Here is a 22,065-nt window from a genome sequence, read left to right on the forward strand (position 1 = left end):
ATAGAAAATTACCAGTTGCTCCCTCCCTCTCCTCAATGCACCCCTTCCAGCCACATCTGCATCGGCAACAGTGCGTGGCTGTTGTCTTCTGAATCCCAGCAGCAGCAGAGGTTTCTGCATGGGATGGAAGGATTTCGGCTACAAATTTATTTTGTAAGCTGCCTAAACAGAAAGTCTCAGTTTTCATCTGTATCCAAGTCTAAGAAAGGGGGTATGAGAATAAAGATACAGAACAATAAGCTATTATAATAACAACAATAAGCTGGCAATATTTTTATGACAGTGTGAATAGAGAAAATATTTTGAATAGTCAGTCTCTTTTAGTAGCATTAATTTCACCCCAGTACATTATAAAATAATCCATCATCCTTAAGTAACAGCTATTATCCCAGCTTCTAAATGCATTCTACTTGGACATTTCCATGAAATGGCTTTTCTTCTCTCTTGGTTTTCACAAAAAGAAAAGGAGTACTAGTGGCACCTTAGAGACTAACCAATTTATTTGAGCATAAGCTTTCGTGAGCTACAGCTCACTTCATTGGATGCATTCAGCGGAAAATACAGTGGGGAGATTTATATACATAGAGAACATGAAACAACGGGTGTTACCATACACACTGTAAGGAGAGTGATCACTTAAGGTGAGATATTACCAGCAGGAGAGCAGGGGGAGGGGGAAACCTTCTGTAGTGATAATCAAGATCAGCCATTTCCAGCAGTTGACAAGAACATCTGAGGAACAGTGGGGGGTGGGGGGAAATAGTTTATTCTACCCCCCACCATTCCGCAGACGTCCTTGTCAACTGCTGGAAATGGCCCATCTTGATTATCACTACAAAATGCCCCCCCCTTCCTGCTGGTAATATCTCACCTTAAGTGATCATTCTTGTTACAGTGTGTATGGTAACACCCATTGTTTCATGTTCTCTATGTATATAAATCTCCCCACTATATTTTCCGCTGAATGCATCTGATGAAGTGAGCTGTAGCTCACAAAAGCTTATGCTCAAATAAATTTGTTTGTCTCTAAGGTGCAACAAGTACTCCTTTTCTTTTTGTGAATACAGACGAACACGGCTACTACTCTGAAACCTTGGTTTTCAGTGTCCCCCCAACACCCGGTAGGTAGCAGATGACAGAACAAGAAGTAATGGTAGCAGATGGTGGTAGCAGATGACAGAACAAGAAGTGGTAGCAGATGACAGAACAAGAAGTAATGGTCTCAAGTTGCAGTGGGGGAGATTTAGGTTGGATATTAGGAAAAACTTTTTCACTAGGAGGGTGGTGAAACACTGGAATGCATTACCTAGGGAGGTGGTGGAATCTCCTTCCTTTGAAGTTTTTAAGGTCAGGCTTGACAAAGCCCTGGCTGGGATGATTTAGTCGGGGATCTATCCTGCTTTGAGCAGGGGGTTGGACTAGATGACCTCCTGAGGTCCCTTCCAACTCTGATATTCTATGATTCCCAAATATAAAATGGGGATAACCTCTCCCACCCCACCACGAGTGGTTCTGTGTTGTGAGGATAAAGGGTGTAGCTTCAGTAGAAAATGCAGTACCAGTTTCCCCATCGACAATGCAGCTGTGTAAGCACAAACGTAGAACGGACACAGTGCTTATACCACCTTGTCATGATCATCTGTTTACAGAACAGAACTGAAAATGCCTGATTCCTGCCTACACTAGTGCTTGCACCCATTGTTGAAAGATCAGCACCAAGTTTTCCAGATAAGGCTATTGTGTGCCAAATACCTTGAACAGGGGAAGTAGTATAATAAGCGCTTATTTTTTTTCCCTTTTGAAAGGTTATATGATACCAATTGGGGGGTGGGGGGTGAAGAAGAGCTTAGAAGTAAGAAAATGGAACAATTCCTCCTCAGATTCTTTTTTGGGGAGGGGAGTCAATTGATAAAACCAGGAGCCAGTCAACACACACTATTTCTGACTGTTGTGAGAGCGGCATGGCATTTATGGCAAGATAAGAACAGGTCAGAAGTTGGGAGACTAGAGCATGCTGACTGGCTGCCAATCAACAGAATCTGTCAGAGATGGAAAGCTTCACAGAACCTCAGAAGCATGGACATCATACAACTTTGTTCAATGAACGTTCCTGAGATAAAACTACTCTCTAGAAAAAAGCAAGTCCCGTTGTGCACAACAAAGTCCACATGAAATGAGCTCTTCTTACCACAAATAAATTGCATTGCATTTGAAAATGTAGCTTTTTATTAGAAATGGCTTTTGGATTCCCACTGACAGCTGACATCTTACTGCGAAGCATCACAGATAGCAGATTTCAGAGTAACAGCCGTGTTAGTCTGTATTCGCAAAAAGAAAAGGAGGACTTGTGGCACCTTAGAGACTAACCAATTTATTAGAGCATAAGCTTTCGTGAGCTACAGCTCACTTCTTCAGATGCATATCGTGGAAACTGCTATTCAGATAGCAGAATGACTGATATTTGTAACCTGGTTTAGATCCCACAGCATCAGAAGGAAAACCTGACTGTTTGGTATTTTAACAAAACAGTCAAGAAGTGTTCTTATTCTGATTGCCATCCCAAACACCACAGCAGGATGGCAACTGGTTTGCACCCAATCTCTGATATTGGACCCAAGCTCTTTTAAGGTCACTTTTCAGAAGATGGCAGCTGCTAGCACAAAGCTCAGAAATGTCAATATTAATAAAAGTTACCTTCCAATTTAAAAATGTTACAGCCATGGGAAATTTCAGACTGCTGTGCTGTAGAATATGGGCAAAGCTCTCCTTTAAGACAAGGTTTTGCAATAAATGAGCAACTAGATACCAATTCGCAAAAAGAAAAGGAGTACTTGTGGCACCTTAGAGACTAACCAATTTATTTGAGCATAAGCTTTCGTGAGCTACAGCTCACTTCATACCAATTATTAACTGTACTGTGGTGAGGTCCAAAGGCCCGGGTGAGATTCTGGGGAATATTGTGCTATGCACTCTCTCAGAGTCCTCCGCTTAGCAGGAGCTAGAAGATTTCAGACATTGGTTGATTCCTCTCTACAGCAAAATTATTAACAACTTGTTGGGAACCCTCCCCCTAACCTACACCCCACAAATGAAGCCTAACACATCTGTGAAGGGCCAGGAGGAGCTACCTTTTCCTTGAATTAGTAAAGGATGATACACTTCACTGGAGTTAGACGCCAAGGTAACCTTATGACAGCCTGGTTTACAGAAGAGGTTGAGGCCTCTAATGATTGCACTTATTGCTGTAATCTTGAGCCAAATGCCTGAGGGTAACAGCTATTTCAAACCCTCCAAAGTCTGTGAAAATAGATAACCCATTGTTTAAAGATTTTAACTAAAAAAACAAAGCTGTGAAGCCTCAGGCAAAGAGAATAATGAAACACCGGCTAAGAGAGGAGAGTCCTTTGCATCACTTAGCCGCCTGCAGATTGCTGTGCTCTGCACACACTGCTTCTGTACAAGGAGAAGCAACAGAATTTCTGTGCCACGAAGATGCATAGGCTAGCTCAGCGAACAAGAGAAAGGAGATTCCTTTGCTCCACCTCAAGGAAACCTGCTCCCAGATGTGCTACAAGCCAAGATTTTCAAGTGACTTAGCCAACATCTTGAAAGCTACATGATATTTTGCTACCAGTATAACAATATAGCTAGGAGCTGCCCCAATGCAGCTAGTTAAAGAGTCAGCCAGCAAAGCCAGCCCTTCTTCCTTCCCAGGAGAAAGATGTCATGCCTGAGCAACCCCAACAGCAGAACCACCATTATAAAAATGTCAAGTATCAGGGGGTAGCAGTGTTAGTCTGTAACTACAAAAACAACAAGGAGTCTGGTGGCACCTTAACGAACAGGAGGCTGCCAGGCAACTCTCCAAAACCACATTCTACAGGCCACTATCCTCTGATCCCACTTAGGAATACCAAAAGAAACTACACCATCTGCTCAAGAAACTCCCTGCTACAGCACAGGAACAAATCTACATGGACACACCCCCAGAGCCCCGACTAGGGGTATTCTATCTGCTACCCAAGGTCCATAAACCTGGAAACCCTGGACACCCCATCATCTCAGGCATCGGCACTCTTACAGCAGGATTATCTGGCTATTTGGACTCTCTCCTCAGACCCTACACTACCAGCACTCCTAGCTATCTTTGAGAGACCACCGACTTCCTGAGGAAACTACAATGCATTGGTGAGCTTCCTGAAAACACCATGGATGTAGAAGCTCTTTACACCAATATTCCACATGAGGATGGACTACAAGCTGTCAAGAACAGTATCCCTGATGAGGACACGGCACACCTGGTGGCTGAGCTTTGTGACTTTGTCCTCACCCACAACCATTTCAGATTTGGGGATGACTTATACCTTCACATCAGTGGCACTGCTATGGGTACCTGCATGGCCCCACAGTATGCCAACATTTTTATGGCTGACTTAGAACAATGCCTCCTCAGCTCTCGTCCCCTAGCGAGACCTGCATTAGCGTGGAGAGCTCTGTAGATACCTCTGCTCAGTGTGCAGCCATGGTAAAAAACAACCTGCCATACAAACCCATGTTGGAATGTATAAAGACAATGATTGAAAATGTCATGCCATTACATAACAACAGATTATATTGTGTACTACAACATACTACATTAGTGCAAATGAGGGACCTTCAAAAGTTCATGCCCACAGCATCCACACGGGGAAGTTACAGTGTAACACTTTGGCACACACTGCTATTCATGCCCCCAAAGGTCAAACTGCAGGGCAGTGTAGACATGCCCTTTGTAATAGAAGCAGTATGTTAGCCATCAGCCAAAGGGGCCATTTACTCCATCTCCATTCAGCAGTACAGAGATGTGATAAAGACATCTTGACAGAAGCACAGGGTAATTATACAATAGCTGTAATAGATGCAAGACAATTAAAGTAACAAGCCCAAGAAAGGTCACACTTAATAGTAACTGTAATTAGAACAATATTTAAACACAACCTTGATTTAAAATCTTAAACCCAGCATACAGAAACCAATAAAACTGCTTCAAGAAATCAAATAGGATTGTGGGGGGGGGGGGTGGAAATTTGCTTTTAAAAGTAATGGTTGGGGATGGGAGAGGGGGAGGCAAAAATCAATATTTTGCATGAACCATGACAAGTTTTACTGTGGGAAGCTCTGAGCTTATATGGTCTCAGGCCAAGGCCTCATCATTCCAAGTACTGTGGGATGATACCAAGCAGGGCTTTGGAGCGGAGCCCGGAGCTGGAGCCGGAGCAGCGGAGCTCCAGGTTTTTGCCTGGAGCTGGAGCGGAGCCAGAGCACAGCTCCAAAGCCCTGAAACCGAGAACAAACTACTTATACTAACGCATCCTAATGGCACATGCTTTCATCATCCCCTGGAGTCAGGGTAGTATTTATTCTGGGAATATTGGTTTAAGAGCAGATCTCTCATGAGGGTGGTGGGGAATTACACAAGAAGAAGACGGGAAGAGCACAGGCTGAGAGAGACTGTAGACAGTTCTCCTGGAGGGAATTCTGGGCCACTGTGCAGATGCAGAATTCATGTCCCCCCGCCATAGACTTTTTTTCTCCACAGAAAATTCTGTCAGAGAGGCACTGCAGTTACCTGTTTCGCCCACCATGGGCTGCTGTGGCACCAAAATAAAAGGCTCACCAGCCATAGCAGCCAATAGGGAGGAGGAGAGGCTGCATTCCTCACAGCACGCTGCCCGCAGGGCCAGGTAAGGAGGCACGGGATATGACAGAGCAGAGCACATGGGCTGCTGGGAGGGTCACACAGACTGGGGTTCAGAAGGGCTAGTGGTGGAGGAGGGACAGACTGAGCCAGGGGCTGAGTGGGAGTCGGGGTGCAGGGCCACAAGGGGATGAGGGGTGCAGCTGAGTGGGGGTACAGGGACACAAGAGGAGTGCAGAGGGTGGCTGGGTGGGGGTGCAGGGACACACAGGGATGGGGCAGATGTGCCTGACTGAATGGGAAAGGCTAGGGGTCAGCCAGCATCTGCATGGGGGAGGCTCCCCAACTCCCTAACAATCCCTCCCCTCCAGGGTGGGTTTGATTTAAATCACGATTTAGATCACAATGATTTAAATCACTAGTCAGGAAGACTCTATTTAATCATGGATTTCTACATAAAAGTGCATTCTGGAATATGCTGCTCAAACAGTTTCACTTGTGTTTCTACTGCCTGTCCCTCCCTTCTCACATTTATCTCCAGACTTCTTCTCCTTATCCAGATCTATTCTGCCCCCACCAATCTTCTATTCATTGAACCTTCTGAAACTTTGCACTTTTAGAGAGAGGTAACGGATTGACTCTGTGTACACAGATTTGCAGAGGGACAATAGGGTTGAGGTCTGTTATTTCTCACCTCTATATATTATTTATTTATTTTAAAACATTTTTGCTGTTAACAAGCATCTTATCTCTGGATACACAAATCCACAGTTTGAGAACTGCAAAACTAAGCATCTCTGATGGTATCTTCTAGACTGAGCACTGAGTCCCATTGGGTAGATAGAAAGATTAACCTAAATAATCTATCCAGAAGCCCCTGGAACCCCATAAAATTGGGTCCCTAATCCGTGAACTATTGGAACTCGTGTACAAAACTTTTCTTAAACATTACATGAATATATTGTCTCATACTATAGAATTAGAATTTATAATCCCTATTCCATGATGAGATACCTCTGAGCTATAATGTACCTTAACACTATTTTTACATAGGTTTTTTCCTCAAAAGCATTTTATCAAAATGCCTCTCCCTCAGCTCCTCCTGACCCCCCAAACCTCTGCACTACTTCTGAGGGGTGTGGGAAATACGGTTCTGTATTGTAGTTTATATGAATTAGTCCTCAAAGTTCTGTATTAATAAGGAATCTATTTGTCAAAAAATCTTTCCTGAAACATTTTTTGTTTTCTGCATTGTTACAGACATACTTGCTGAGAGGTATTTTGAAATAAATTACCAAAATAATTGAAACTGATGTGATTACATTGTGTTATTTTGACAAATAAAATATTAGAATTTTAAAATATTGTGCGCAGAATTTTTATTTTTTTTTGGCGCAGAATTCCACCAGTAGTAAGATGATAGGAATCAGAAGACAGCAGCAGGACCTATGTTTCCGACGAAGGCAAGTGTGGCTCATCCTAAAGAAAAGGGCACACAGCTTGAGTTAAAAGTACCACTCATTGAATCCAAGAGATCCAGTTCAAAACTAAGAAAAATAAGACAAAAAAGACTCAAAGAACTGTGATGGCAGTTAATTTCTCATCTTCCAGGGACCTTTATATGAGAGGTCTCTGCAAGGAGAAACACTACCTGTCCTACTTCTTGAAGAAATTACAGAACACTTCAGACTCCATTGCTAACAGTACACTGATGAAATTCAGCTCTGAATATCTGCCGTAGACTCAGACAATCCTGCAACAAAGATGGCAAAATACTTGAAAGAGATTAGCACCTAGACGAACACTAGCTGAACAGAAAACAAATGTTACCTTGACTGGGGCAATGATAGCGAGAAGGGGGCAAAACTTTGAGGAGTTAGCCAAGACAATGAGCTCTCCTCTACTGAAGGCATCCACCCTCCATTAAGATAGTAAGTAAGGAGTCTCAAGTCTTATTGGATTCATCACTAATCCTGGAGACTCAGGTATCAAGAGAGGTGAAAAACACCTTCTTGCATCTCCAATTCACCAGAAAACTACGCTCATCCCTCTCAAGTGATTATCTAGACACAATGAGTCATTATATTCATCCCCTCCGAGCTTGAACTATTGTAACTCACTGTGGCTAAAAACTGGAGGCAACACGAACTCCATCTTGTGTCAAACAGAACAGTCTGCCCCCTTGGCAGGAAAAATTGCCAAGGACACATCACATGGGCACTCTGTGTGCTTCAAGTGCCAACTGAAAGCCCCTATCTTAAACTTTAAGGCCTTAAATCAGAAGCGGTCCAGCTAATTCACAGACAGACTATTCATGACACACCCTGACAGCTGCTTTCCTCTGGGACAGTGTCAGAGCAGTGAGATGGGAGTCTGAGCAGAAGGGTAGAATTGGGGGGGGGTGAGTAATGAGGTAGAATGTGGGGGGAAAGGCAGGGAATAGTGAAGTTGAAAAGAAGGGGGCCAGTTGTACAGTGTGGGGTGTTGGGGGGGCTTTAGCTCTGTCCTCATCCCCCCCATATCCATGTTCCTCCATATCTGTCTCCCCCTTCAAATTTTGTCCCCACTGACTCCTTGCTAGTTGCTGTGCTGTTCCTGCATCCTTTCCCCAACTCCCTTAACCTGCAGGCCCCATTCTGACACCCATCCCTCTGTGGAGAACTGGGCTATGCTGGATAGGCAGAAAGAGAGGAGATGAGGTTATGGAGTGGCAGCCAGCGTATTCTGTGGCTAAGATGATCGCTGTCAAGGAGCAAGAGGCAGTGGAGGTGGACAGATGGACTGTGGTACATGGGGATGCTGAGAAATTATTTTTAAGAAACAAAGAAATTAAATGTCCAAAAACTTTGTTACAGGTGACTTATACCTTACTCTACACTTCCTGGTTTTCAGAGTTTGAGTGTTGCTGAACTCAACTTCTAGAAGTGCATGAGGCACCATCTGGCAACTCTGTATTAATGAGGGTTAGAGCATTTAATAATATACTGTAGGAAACAATTCTGCACTGGGCACCACCAGATGAACAAGTGATAGTCATCACTATCTTCTATGACTTTCCAGGGGAATATGAAAGTTTGCATCAAATTAAGTTTAGTTTTAATGTTTAACTCCAGTATTTATATTTAATGAGAATTAAATTCACCCCATGGGGAAGCAGTTTGCAAGCATTTAGGCTAAGTTAAGACAATTAACATTTCACCCTGAGAGCAGCTAGAAATACCGTCAACACTAAATGTGCTACAATCCCAGCAGGAGCAACATATTTAAGTTATATACAGCTACACACTCTGCAGAGACAGATATTCCTAAGGATCTTCCCAGGGTCATTAGTATGGTTGCAGGTTCTGAGCGAAGATGCTCTGTCTGGTTTATTTTGGGCTATTCACTCTATTCAGCCTACACAAAAGCAGGTTGAGTCCATACAGAAATAGACTGCAACCGCATCTCTTCTTGTTTGGAGAGCTTTTGGGGCGGCTTTAAAAACAAAAAAGAAAACAAGCCCCATTTCAGTGCAAATAAATAAATAAAATACAGATCTGGTGGTGTTTACCCCAGGTAAACCACAAATATTTACAGCCTGGAACAAACCTTCCGGAAGGGTCCAGACTAGCCTTTACAAAGGTGAATTACCTCAAGTTAACTGGCAACCAATTAACTTAAGGTCAAAACATTAGTGGTGACAAACCCTGAGTGGTGTGGGAGGAGGTTCCAGAGGTAAAGGATCCATACACCTTTAACCTCTACAGATATCAGTTGCGTTCCTCAATAGCTCACATATGGAATGAGTTTGGTCACCACCATTTCCTTTCTGGATATTGGTCCATACTGAAACTATGGCACAGTTCCCAGGCAGAAAATGCCCAGAAGCCAAGCTCTGCAAATACTGCTGTGAAGACAGGATAGCTAGAGGGCAGGAATGAGGTGCACTGGCAGACCTGTGGGGGATATTCTTACAGGTCAAGGCTGAAGTGAAGTGGTACAAGTCTGGCAAAGCCTGCAACTGCACCCACCTGCATCATTATGTCTGACTCTAACCAAAGCAACTGCTTCCCTTATTTTCAGAAACAATAAATTAAACTTAAGTTTTAAAAAGACTTCTGGGCTAGACAGGCTTTTAAAAAATATGCATTACACATCTGATAGCTCTATGCTCTGTTCAGAGTCTAACTTCACACAAAAGAGCAACCTAGAGATATTTACATGCAAGCATAGACCTTAGAAAAACAGCTAAAAAGGAAAAAATGGAACTCAAATACCCTGGAGTTCAGGAAAGCCAACAGGCAAGCTAGGAGGAAAAGAGAACCAACACCAGGACCATTAACCCCTCCAGATGCACAAGAATCCTGGACAGAATAGATACATCAAGCCTGAGCAGCACCACAAATTGCTTGTGCGGCTGCATCATCATTGCCTCACGTACCCACAGACTACTGCAGCTGCCTGTCAAGCTAGAAATCTGACATACCAGAAAGGTTGCTGACAGCCAGAGGCTGTTCTTCTGTCTGTAACATACCCTGCAATAAATTACTTACAACTTGGGGAGGGGGATTCGGAGGAGAGCAAAATAAAGTACACCCTTATGGGTGTTAAATGAGACCAATTAAAAGATATTTGCTACAAGTGCTGAGGGATTTGGACCTGTGCTATCATCATGGATGGAGATGCATTCTTTAAAAAAAGGAAAATGTTTGAGAGATCATGTGTAAACAACTCCAGCAATTACAATGAAATAAAATAATCTATCTGTGCAGTTCTTCTGCACCTTCCAGCCAAACCACAGAAAGATGGAGACAGGCATCAAAACCTGTCAAACACTGCTCCGGAGATGTGCACGGGTCCAGAATGCACACATGCCTTGTTGACACTTGGATAGTTCTTTACCATTTTCAGCTAGTGTAGACTAGGCCCAGGCATCTTTACCACTGTGTCATCTAAACCAGAGGTGTAAACACTAACGCAGATAAGACACAGGGTCTGAAGGTTAGATGACATTGGTAAAATATGCCTTCAGAAGAGTTTATACTGTTGATAGCATCACTGCATCTGCTAGACATTACTGAAAAACATGCAAATATTCTAGCACATATGTTCACATCTGCACTCTCTCCCCAATCTTCTGTTCTACAGGCTTCTAAATACTATGAATACATTAAAGCAATGACTCTCAATCTTTTCTATACTGGGAACCCCTTTTTGCAACTAGAAATGCCTCAGGACTCTTCCCCTTCCCCTCCCCCCCAACTGCAATTTTAGGGCTTGTCTACACATGAAAATTAATTAAGGTAGGTTGTGAATTTAAAGATTAGTATTCATGATTAACTCCTTGTGTGGACACTCTTGTTCCAGAATAAGAGTGCCTTATCTGAATTAGTTTAAACCAAATGGATTACAAGTGCCTTATTCCAGAATAAAAGCGTCCATACATGGAGTTAATCAGAACTAGTTATTCCAGAATAGTTCCCTCAGCAACATGGGAAGTGCCGGGTGAACATGACCCCCTGACACCTGCCTTGAAGCACATTAACTTTTCACTTACATGACAGGAAAAGAAAATTCAACACAACCTACAGAGATTTTCTGTTCTCCACTTTTCAGCACTTACACTGAAGTTTATATTCACTTCTCTTTCAAATTTTTAATACTGCTATTTTGAAATCCCACACACAGAAACAAAGCTGTTTTAAAAGATGTGTTTGCAGCCTGCAAAAACAAAACAAAATACTGAAATGGAGATTTTTCAATACTGACTGATAGATGGAGGGCAGCCATGATTGGAAATTAAACAAGGATGAAAGGAGCAGGAGTGAATGTGAAGGACTATGTGAAAAGAAGAAAGTGAAGGGGGAGAAGAAAGAGTGGGAAAAGAGTGGATTAAAAAGCTTATGGAATTTGTGAAGGGGTGAAAAGTGAAAAGAGGAAGGTAGCCAACATACAAGAGAATCAGTTAAGAGATAATTCTGAACGTACATAGCACTTTTAGTCACAAAGGATCCTAAGGTGCTTTACCAACTCAACCAGATGTACAAATATGGGAATGCATACATCCGATGAAGTGACCTGTAGCTCACGAAAGCTTATGCTCACATAAATTTGTTAGTCTCCAAGGTGCCACAAGTACTCCTTTTCTTTTTGCAAATACTGGAATGACTTCTCGCACCACCGACCTTGTCTATGCTACTTCATTTTATTGTGTTGCATCGTGATCATGAAACAACTGAGTTAGATTACACAGTGCTGAACATGACTACAGCCAATACAGACCAGACCAAAATATGTTTGTTGTCATAACATGGGGTTTAATCACCACAGTCTGACACAATGCTGAACGTGACTTGTCCTAGTTTATGCTGACCCCTCTACTCATGGTCACCATTATGCCATCTAACTCAATTATTCAGAATCATGTTCAAACACAATAAAAGTGTGTAATGTAAATAAGCCCATGGAGATGCAGCCACCTTTGGGGTGGAACGTGATCTAAGCAGCACTCAACAGCTTAGAGAAATAAGTGAATAAGAATCTGGTCTCCAAGTGAAACTCCAGTAAAAACCAGGGCTCTGATGGAGAATGGGATAGGACAGGAAGAGTTCAGAAGAAGTGGGTAGGACAGATATTCTTGTGGTTAAAGCACTGGACTGGGAGTCAGATGTGCTGCTGTTCCAGACTGCCTGACCTTGGGGAAGTCAGTTAACCCCTCTGTGCCTGAATTTTTCCACCAGTAGAATGAAAACAAAACAAACCTTGATCAAGGAAGGCATTGGGAGCTTTAAAATCCTTAGATAAAGGGTACACGGGGCTATTCTGTTCAGTGGCTGAAGAGAGTCCAGGGGAACTTACAGGCTCCAGAATGCTCTTTGCTTCTGGATTTCCTCTCTGTGGTCTATTTCTCCAAAGCAGGTGCATCCTAATCTCCTCTGCTGCTTCATAAGAACCAAAGGAGGCACAGTACCTCCAAGTTGCCCCAGCTTCACTGGGGAAGGAAGCCACAACTCAGTAACCAACTGGAGAGGTGGATGGGGTTTGGGCACACAGGAATGCACCCCACTATATTCCCCCATTATCAGCCACTTGGACAACCCTGTCACCTGTACAGGTAGTTCAAAGGTGCACAAATATACAGTGATAGGCATCTTAGGGTATGTCTACAGTAGTCGCTACAGCTCTGCCTCTGTAGCGCCATAGTTTAGCCGCATGCTGTGTCGATGGAAGGGCTGTTGTCGATAGGTAATCCTCCCATCTGAAAGGCCAGGTTGATGGAAGACCTAGCTGCATCTACAGCAGATGCTAGGGCTATGTCTACACTGCCACTTAGTATCCCTCAGGGGTGTGAATGAGCTACCCCCCTGGGTGACATAAGTTACACTGACCCAAGCAATCGTGTGTACAGTGCCATGTTGGCAGAAGAGCGTCTCCTGACATAGCTGCCACAGCTTGTGGGGTGGGTTCATTAACACAATGGTAGATCTCTCTCCCGTGGGCTTAGAGGGGCTACGAGACAGCGTACAGCAGCACAGTTGCATAGGGGCAGCTGCGCTGCTGTAAGCTCTCTCGTGTAGCCACAGCCTGAGTCGACCCAAGGGGGTGCACATTTTTTCACAGCCCTGAGCAAGGTAGCTAGACCAGCGCATCTGAGATGTGGGCCCGGCTGGGGAATGCCTCTGCAGGCAGGGCTCGGGGCAGCGGGGACGGGGCCGTGTGCCGGCAAAGGGCACTAGCAGGGCTGAAATGGGGGGGAGGTGGATTTTCCCAAGGGCAGCCCCAGGTGCCCGCCCACGCCGGGCTGTCCCCGCGGCTCCGCTGGGCGCGCTTGGCCCGGGTCACAGCCGGCTGTCCAGGGTTTCTGTCCCACCCACCGGGGCGGGGGCTGCCGAGATTCCCGGGCACCAGGCGCCAGCCCCAGGCACGGCTGGGCCACGCCGCCACACCAGGCGCCCAGCGCGGGCGGCCCCGTGAGCAGCTGCGGGGGGACGCGGTGGCCGCGGGCCCGGCCGGAGCCCAGCGCCGGTGGGAGAGCCCCGGTCTGCTCACTCCCTGCCCCGCCTCGCCTCACCTCCACCTGGCGCCGGGGCCCCTCCGGCGGGTGCCCGCGCTGGCTCCCGCCTCCCCCTCACGCCGGCCCCGGCCGCTGGGTCCCGCTCCGGCCGCTGGGGGAGCCGCTGCCACCGCGCCGCTCCGTCGCCATCTTCCGCTGGAGGGAGGGAGCGGAGGGGAGGCGGCCGCCAAGGTCCCGCCCCCGCCAGCTGGGCCGCCGCCGCCGAGCCCGCCAGGCCCTGCGGCGGGGTGGGGGGGAGAGGGACAAGCCAGACCCGCCCGCTCCCTTCCTGTCGCGACAGCCCCGTGGGCGGATCGACATCCCCGAGTTGCCCGGGGAGGGGGGCACCAGGCCAGAGTGATACCCAGGCAAGGGGGGCACAGGCTGGACCATTCCCCGCCCCCCTTCCAGGCAAGGGGCTGCCCATGGTGACATTAGGGTAACTGCTCCAGGGGGAGTTGGGGCGCTGTACAAACACAGAAGAGACAAGCCCTGCCCCCCAGGGCTCTGGGATTGTCTGCACCGGCAAGTTACTGCAAAATAGCTACAGTCCTTTAATAATTCCCCACCCTTGAAATTATTCCGGAATGGATGCTGTTTGCAACTGAGTTTAATTCTCTTCCAAAATGGCTTACCTTAAATCAGAAAAAGGCCCCCTTATTCCATAATAAGAGTGCCCACAGGGGAGCTGTTCTGGTCAATTTCCCACTGAAGACAAGCCCTTAGGCCTGGTCCCAGACAAGTTTTGTTTTTGTTGGGGATGTGATTTTATTTTACAGAAACAGTTATAGCAGTACAACCTTTTGTATGGGCATGGCCATACCACTATAAAAGTGGGTATAGGGGCAGAGTTTATTCCCTTTCCCAGATAGGAATAATAGGGTGACCAGACTGCACGGGTGTGAAAAATTGGGATGGGGGTTGGGGGGGAATAGAAGTGTATATAAGAAAAAGACCCCAAAATCGGGACTGTCCCTATAAAATCGGGACATCTGGTCACCCTAAGGAATAAGCATTTCAGCACCTTTGTATAATTCCATCCAAGCAGGGTGTGGACTGTCGAACTATACCCAGATGTTTAAAACAGTACAATGGTAGCAGTCAGACAAGGCTTTATATCTAAACAGAGGATAGGGATACAACATACAAGCTCATGACTATGATTAATTGGCACACTATGGTTAGTTAGATGTAATGTAGTTTATTCATCGTAGTAGCTTTGCATTGGTGTTTCTAACTTAACATAGCTATGATCTATTTAATGCCCACTAAATTTGGGGTTCTGCATGGGCTCTGGCTAGATGTTAAACCCCTTTCTATCTGCTCCAACTTTTCCCCTCTTTTCACACATTCAGTTCCTAGTTTTCATTAAGCCCAATGGAAATAAATGTCATGTTAATCAAATTTAATCACACACACACCCCTTCTCTGCAAAAGATAAATAGATGTAGCATGTTTCCTTTAAAATAAATGGCAAACTGTTGTTATTGGGGCTACATGAGCCTTGTGATGGCTTCAAGTCAAGTCCCCAGCTCAGGACTCATTTGTATTAGGGAAATGGGCACCACTGATGAAGTTACATTTCTGCAAACCTCTAAGAGACATAGTGCACTGGAGTTACAGTCTGATTCTGAATAGAAACTGCTTGCTGTGGTTTTCTAAGTTACCCTTTGGCATCAGAGACTGACCACAAAAGTAAGTTTTCTAAATCACATGTAATGGCATCTGAGGTCAGGATTACACATGGGACAGTGACAACACCACAGCTGTGAATTAGTGTTTACTGTACAATCACCACTCTCCCATCAACATAGTTCTGGCTTCAAGTCACAGGAACTGAGGACTTGTCTACAAGGGAAGTTATACCACTCTAAGGTAAGATGTGAATTCTGCTTCTTTTAGCTTCTTTTGAATTCACACCTTCTTTTAGCTTAGGTACGAGGAGCGTTGCTGCAGAGCAAATGAGGAAATCAAAAAAACCCCACGAGGGAGGGAGGGAGGGAGAGAGAGAAGCAACCAGCTTAATCATTAAAGTTATTTATTGCCAGGTAATAACCATAGGGGAGCCAAACAAACAAAACAGTTATAATATTAAATCTAACTTAAATTTGATTATAAAAGTCAAGTTTACAAAACTATAACCGATCACACAAGTCAGGGTCAGAAGACTATCACATCCCCGAGAGAGAGAGATGGGTTCTCACCACTCCGTGAAGCTTGAATTGATCCGGAGTCCCAGGTGGTGGTGGTGGTGGTAGCTGAGGGTCTGGAGTGCTGGAGACAGGTAGAGCCCCCAGCATGATCAGTCAGCAGAAGATGAAGTCCCAATGGAACTGATGCAGATTTTGGATCCTGGTATCAGAACACTTACTTGAGCATAAGTAGGGGTTTTTGTTGAGAAACAACAATGGTTCAAGGGAGAACACTAGATTTGTTTATGTGTAAATAAGGGTGTATACCAAAGTTGTTTCCTTCAGGCTAGACCATGGGAGCTGATCATTCCTGGCTTTGGACTGTGTTCCTTGGAGGGAGCTCACAATGCAATCAGGGAGCTTCACTATTTTGGATACCAATAAAGGATTTATTACTAGAATTGGTCTGATAACTACTGAGCTGGGTGTGTGCAGGCGTGGGTTCATTAACATCTGGAGCAGAGATCCCCCATCATGCAGTGCTTCCCTGCTTTTCTGGTCCCAGAGTTCCATGCAGTTCTTGCCTTGGAATTTCTGTCCTCCATTCTGTATGCTAATGGAGGTGCCTCCTTGTCCCATCTTGATGGGAATGAGGTCTAGGGGAGTTCCCTTAATCCTGTCATCCTTATTCCAGGGGTTTAGGTGTGTCTCCCACTCCCTTTTCATTGCTTTTTGTAAGTCTTTCTTCTGATGCAGATTTGGTTCAAGCAGAGGCTGGGAGGGGGTGTTTTTTGTGAGCGAGACAGGTTGGGTACTGCACCCTGGTTCCCCAAGAACACAGGGCTGCTAGGTAACACAGGTGAGGTATCATTGGAAAGGTTATGATTTACTAATGTGATTATCCATGTATACATGTATCATTTCTGTATCTGAAGTTAGGAAAATTTACTATGTAACAATTACAACTGTGTTTTCACCTGGGGAATGCCCACCAGACGCAATCATCCAGGAATGGCCCATTAGGGAGAACAATAGGACTTTGAAACTACTACTTCCTGAGAAGTTTCCTGGGATGCTGCTTTGACACTGCTGGGTTGTGTGATCATGTCATCTGGTACTGGGACATGGTACATCTTGGACTGCTGGTATTTTTCCACTAGGAGGGGGTTCAAACTGGGAAACAAAGGATTCCTGCCATATGCAAAACGTATTTAAGGCTGGGGAGTGAGTTAATCTAGGTTCTTCTCTACAGCCTCCCCACCCAAGAAAGAAGACTGCTGAAAACACCTAAAGAAACAAAGAAACTAAGCGGGGGGCGGGGGAGGGGCTGAGCCCAGGGGAGAAAGGTCTAGTCTGTGAAAGGAATACCAGGAGATTTAAGCTGCAAGCAGTGAAGTTTAACTTCAAGAAACTCTGCAACCTGCACAAAACAATATTTAGGGTGAGAATGTGCTACTATTAACCAGTTAACTTAGTGTATTAAGCGTAGGTTGCGTGTTTTATTTTATTTACTCAGTAATCTGCTTTGATCTGTTTACTGTCCCTTATAATTACTTAAAATTTACCTTTTGTAGTTAATAAACTTGTTTTTCTTTATTCTGTGGCAAACTTGTATAATTCATAACTGGGGGGCAAAAAGCTGTGCATATTTTCCTCCACATTGGGGGCGGATTTCATGAGTTTACGCTGTATAGATTTCTGTACAGCGCAAGACAATATAATTTTGGGTTTACACTCCAGAGGGTGTGTGCACCTGAGTGCTGGGTAATTCCCTAGCTGAAAGCCTTCCCATGCAGCACTGATTTCAGTATTGGTGTCATTCTGCAGCTGAGGGTGTCCCTACCTGTTTGTATGTGTGCGTGCGTGCGTGCAGCGGGACAGGATGAGGGATCCCAGGCTGGTGAAATGGGCGAGCTCAGTGGAACCCCAGTCTATCAAGTGGCACCGTGGAGCAGGGGGTAACCTGTCACAGTGGTGCAGTGAGCAGGGTAATGTGCACAGCTTATTGCTCTGAGACACTGGTGGTGATTTTAAGTGAGTTTTAAGTGTGTTGGCTAGAGAACAGACAAAGTGGTTACAGGTTTGTTATTGTCTGTTTGCTTATTTCGGGTAAGGGAAGTAGGGACAGGAAAAGTAGGAAAATGAGTGAAAGTGAAGCTACCAAAAAGTTGGATCGTCACAGATTGCAAGTAGAAGAAAACAAAAAGATGTACAAGAGAGAGGTGGAATTAAGACAATTGCAGATAAAAAGAATGGGAAGCGGAAGAAGCCAGACAAAAAGCAGCCTACGAGAGGGTCATGGAAGCCCAGAAGCAAGCCATTGAACGGAGAGGCAAAGAAATCAGAGGAGAGGGAAAAAAAGAGAAAGCATGTACTGGCCTTAATGGAGTGGAGGAGACAGAACCCCACACCAGGGAGCCCCGCCTCTCCAAAAGTCCACAAGTGGGAGCGGTTGTGTCCTGCATACAGCAAGACTGGAGACATTGCTGAATATTTCTTCACCTTTGAGAGGCTGTGTGTGCTCCATAAAATTCCTGATGATCAAAAGATGACCACTTTGGTTGCAAATTTGTCTGGGAGAGCTCTGGATATATTCAATAAGATGCCAACAGGTGATGCTTCTAATTATGGTAAATTCAAATAGTTTTAAAACAGTTACAGATTACACTTGAAATTTTCTGAGTAAAATTTAGGAGCCTTAAAAGAGGGGCTGGATTGAATAATGTGGCATATGTAAACCAAATGAGAGATTTACGGAATAAGTGGGTGAGGGGAAAAGGTATTTCAAGCGTTGAAGAAATGCATGATTTGGTTGCTCAGGAACAGCTCCTAAATATGTCTAATGATGATGTAAAACTATTTATGGGATAAGAGGGTAAAAACTGTAAAAGATCTCGCAACTTTTGCAGATGAATTTGAACAATCCTAAGCATCTATTAGGAATAAATCACAGGCAGAGGGGTTTAAGTCTGGTGGGAAGCAGGGTTCCCATTTTACCCCTGGGAAGAAGGAGGGTAGATGGGAGGCTGGACACTCACCTCCCCAAGTCCTCCAGTGCTTGTCCCAAATCTGTAAAAACAGAAGAGCCCAGAAGGTGCTATCATTGTAATTCCACTGACCACCTGAGGAATAAATGCCCGGTGCTGAGTGGGAACAGGCAGCAGGCATCTCATGGAAATGCTGCTACCCAGAGCACAGAGGCATCTCAGGCAATTGCCACTTATCATACAGGATTTGTAAAGATAGCCGCTGCACAGCCTGGTAAGAAGCACATAAAGGCTGTCGGAATTAATGGCAAAGAGCTCCCTGGATGAAGAGATACTGATGCAGATATTTCTGTGGTCAGGAGAGACCTGGCAGTATGTATTTATCCTGAACAAGGACAGATGGCAGAGCTTTTGTTAGTAGGAGGTCACAAAATCTTTGTGCCTTCGGCTAAAGTGCACATGGAAACTGAGAATTTGCAAGCTGAATTAACAATTGCTGCTGTTCCCCATAACCCAACCCAAATATTATTGGGGAATGACTTTTTTAATGTGGCACAGGCTATCCAGGGGCCTGTCAGCAGCAAGGAGGAATCTTGTGCTGAAGACCCAGAGGGAAAAAGTAAAGTCACAGAAACTGATAGGGAAATGGGAGAGTGTCTCTTTAATTCCTCTGCAGAAGTGAAAAGCAAGATGCTGCTGGAGGTGGGTGTGGTTGAGACCAGCTTTTACCCGGTGGCTAAAGACAGGCTTTTCTCCAGGGGGGAAAGGAAGGTTTTGTCTACCTGTGAGAAGTCTGTCCTAGTTGCAGTTAAGAAAGGGGCAGATCTCACTCTAGAATGCATAAGAAGATGTGTCTTAGAGGGAAGCCCAGAGGAGGATGGTGGAATCCTAGAGACTGCTGTGGTGGGTGATGGTTCCATAGGCTCTGTAACTGGAGGCAAACCCAATTCAAAGAGAGAGGAGGGTGCAGTGCTTACCAGCGAAAGGATTGTTCTGGCTTTTAGCTGTGAGTCCACAGCCGAACAGGGGATAGATCCAACTCTAGAGAGCACAGAGGTGTGTGCCTTAGAGGGGGGCTTTAGCGAGGCGACGACTCACCGGTGCAGCGCCTCCTGCTGGTCGTCTTGGGAATTAGTTCTTCCAGCCTGGAGCACCCTCTGCAGGCCAGTGGCTCACCTGCCGCTGTCCCCTGTGTCCCTCCTGGACCCCGGTGCCCCTTTACATCAGGGTTCTGCCCCCAGCAGTAACCCACAATCTGGATCTCTCCTCCCAGGGGAACCCCCAACCCTCTATCCCCACCTTGCCTCAGTGGCTACTGCCAGTCACCATCTAGCTCCCGCTTACTGGGGCAGACTGCAGTCTGTAAACCACTCATCATCGGCAAGGAGGGTTTGGACCTGCTGCCTTTGCCTAACCCTGGGATGCCCCTCTGCAACCCCAGTACCTGCTTTGGGCCTTTGACAAGGCCTGAATCCTGGGGTTTTATCAGGCTGAAGCTCCCTTTGCCCTTCCCCTTTGAGGAATAGCTCAGTGGTTTGAATATTGGCCTGCTAAACCCAGGGTTGTGAGTTCAATCCTTGAGGGGGCCATTTAGGGATCTGGGGCAAAAATTGGGGATTGGTCCTGCTTTGAGCAGGCGGTTAGACTAGATGATCTCCTTCTAGTCCCTTCTAGTCCTGAGGTCCCTTCCAACCCTGATATTCTATGATTCCCCAGCACTGCTCCGCTCAAGATACCTGGTTCCCAGGCAGCTAGCCCTTCCCACTCCAGTGCTAGAGTGAGACTCCCTTAGCTCCTGGCTCACCGCCCTTGTATAGGGCCATCTGTGGCCTGATTGGGGTATGGCCCCAGCTGTGGCTGCTTCCCCAATCAGCCTAGCCTTTTCCCTCAGGAGTGAGGTAACTGCCCCGCTACAGGGGCCCAGAGAAGGGATGTGGGGGAGTACAGGAATGTCACCTCACTGATTACATGGGAGGGTTTACCCAGGAGAAATGTGCTGGATCAGTATCTGTGATCCCAGGCACCCTACCAGTGGCTCAGGTTTTAAGAGGGAACTGTGTAACTGACTTCCCGGAGGGGAGCAGTCATACAACGGACCTCTCGGGAACAGAGAGAGGGGTGACAGAGAGTACCCCACTCCAGGTCCTACTTTTGCAAAATGTTGTTCCTGATGTACTTGTGAAAACTAACTCTCTCTTTAAGGCAGGATAAAATGGTTACTCACCTTCTCATAACTGTTGTTCTTTGAGATGTGTTGCTCACATCCATTTCAATTAGGTGTGTGTGTGCGCCGTATGCACAGTCGTTGGAAAGTTTTTCCCCTAGTAGCACCCGTCGGGTTGGCTGTGGAGCCCCCTGGAGCGGCACCTCCATGGTGCTCAATATATGACCCTGCTGACCCGGCGCCTCCTCAGTTCCTTCTTGCCAGTTACTCCAACAGTGCGGAAGGCAGGTGGGTTTGGAATGGATATGAGCAACACATCTCGAAGAACAACAGTTACGAGAAGGTGAGTAACCATTTTTTCTTCTTTGAGTGATTGCTCCTATCAATTCCAATTAGGTGATTCCCATGCCTTACCTAGGTGGTGGGGTCGGAGTTGTAGAATCGCTGATAGGAGCACCGCTGGGGCGAAAGCTGCATCATCTCTGGTGTGCTGGACAATGGCATACTGAGAGGTGAACATATGTATCGAGGACCAAGTTGCTGCCCTGCAGATTTCTTGGATCAGGATGTGGGCCAGGAATGTCGCCAATGAGGCCTGTGCCCTTGTGGAGTGTGCCATAAGAGCTGGGGCTGGTGTCTTGGCCAGCTCATAGCACGTGGGGATGCAGGACCTGATCCAGGAAGGTATTCTTTGACATGAGACCGGGAGTCCTTTCATCCAGTCTGCCACCACTATGAACAATTGGTTCGACTTCCTGAACAGCTTAGTGCACTCAATGAAGAAGGCTAGTGCCTGCCGAACATCCAGAGAGTGCAGTCTCTGCTCACGGCTACTGGCATGAGGCTTAGGATAAAAAACAGGCAGCAATATGTCTTGGCTAGTATGGAAATGTGACACAACCTTAGGAAGAAAGGGTGGCTGAGTTGCACCTTATCCTTGAGGAAAACTATGTAAGTGGCTTTCTTACATGTAAGGTGGGTCAGAGGTAAGGGCCTTTAACTCAGTCACCTTCCTTGCTGATGTAATGGCGACCAGGAAGACTACCTTCCACGACAGATAGAGAAGGAAGCAA

At 45.8% G+C, this 22,065-nt stretch overlaps 1 protein-coding gene across 8 annotated transcripts in view; it reads right to left on the reverse strand.

Annotated features, from left to right (window-relative positions):
- NDST2 (N-deacetylase and N-sulfotransferase 2) overlaps nucleotides 1-13,890 on the reverse strand; it is a 218,711-nt gene extending 204,821 nt beyond the window's left edge. For 6 of the 8 annotated variants that reach the window (XM_073352875.2, XM_073352877.2, XM_073352876.2 and 3 more), the window contains exon 1: nucleotides 13,728-13,889. The gene's annotated coding sequence lies outside the window, so the exon portion shown is untranslated. Of the gene's footprint in view, nucleotides 1-12; nucleotides 200-13,727 lie in introns of all 8 variants that reach the window. The other 2 variants (XM_073352879.2, XM_073352885.2) reach the window with 2 other exon arrangements.
- Between the last annotated feature and the right edge of the window lie 8,175 nt (nucleotides 13,891-22,065).

The sequence above is a fragment of the Lepidochelys kempii genome, chromosome 7 (assembly GCF_965140285.1).
Source record: "Lepidochelys kempii isolate rLepKem1 chromosome 7, rLepKem1.hap1, whole genome shotgun sequence".
NCBI lineage: Eukaryota > Metazoa > Chordata > Testudines > Cheloniidae > Lepidochelys > Lepidochelys kempii.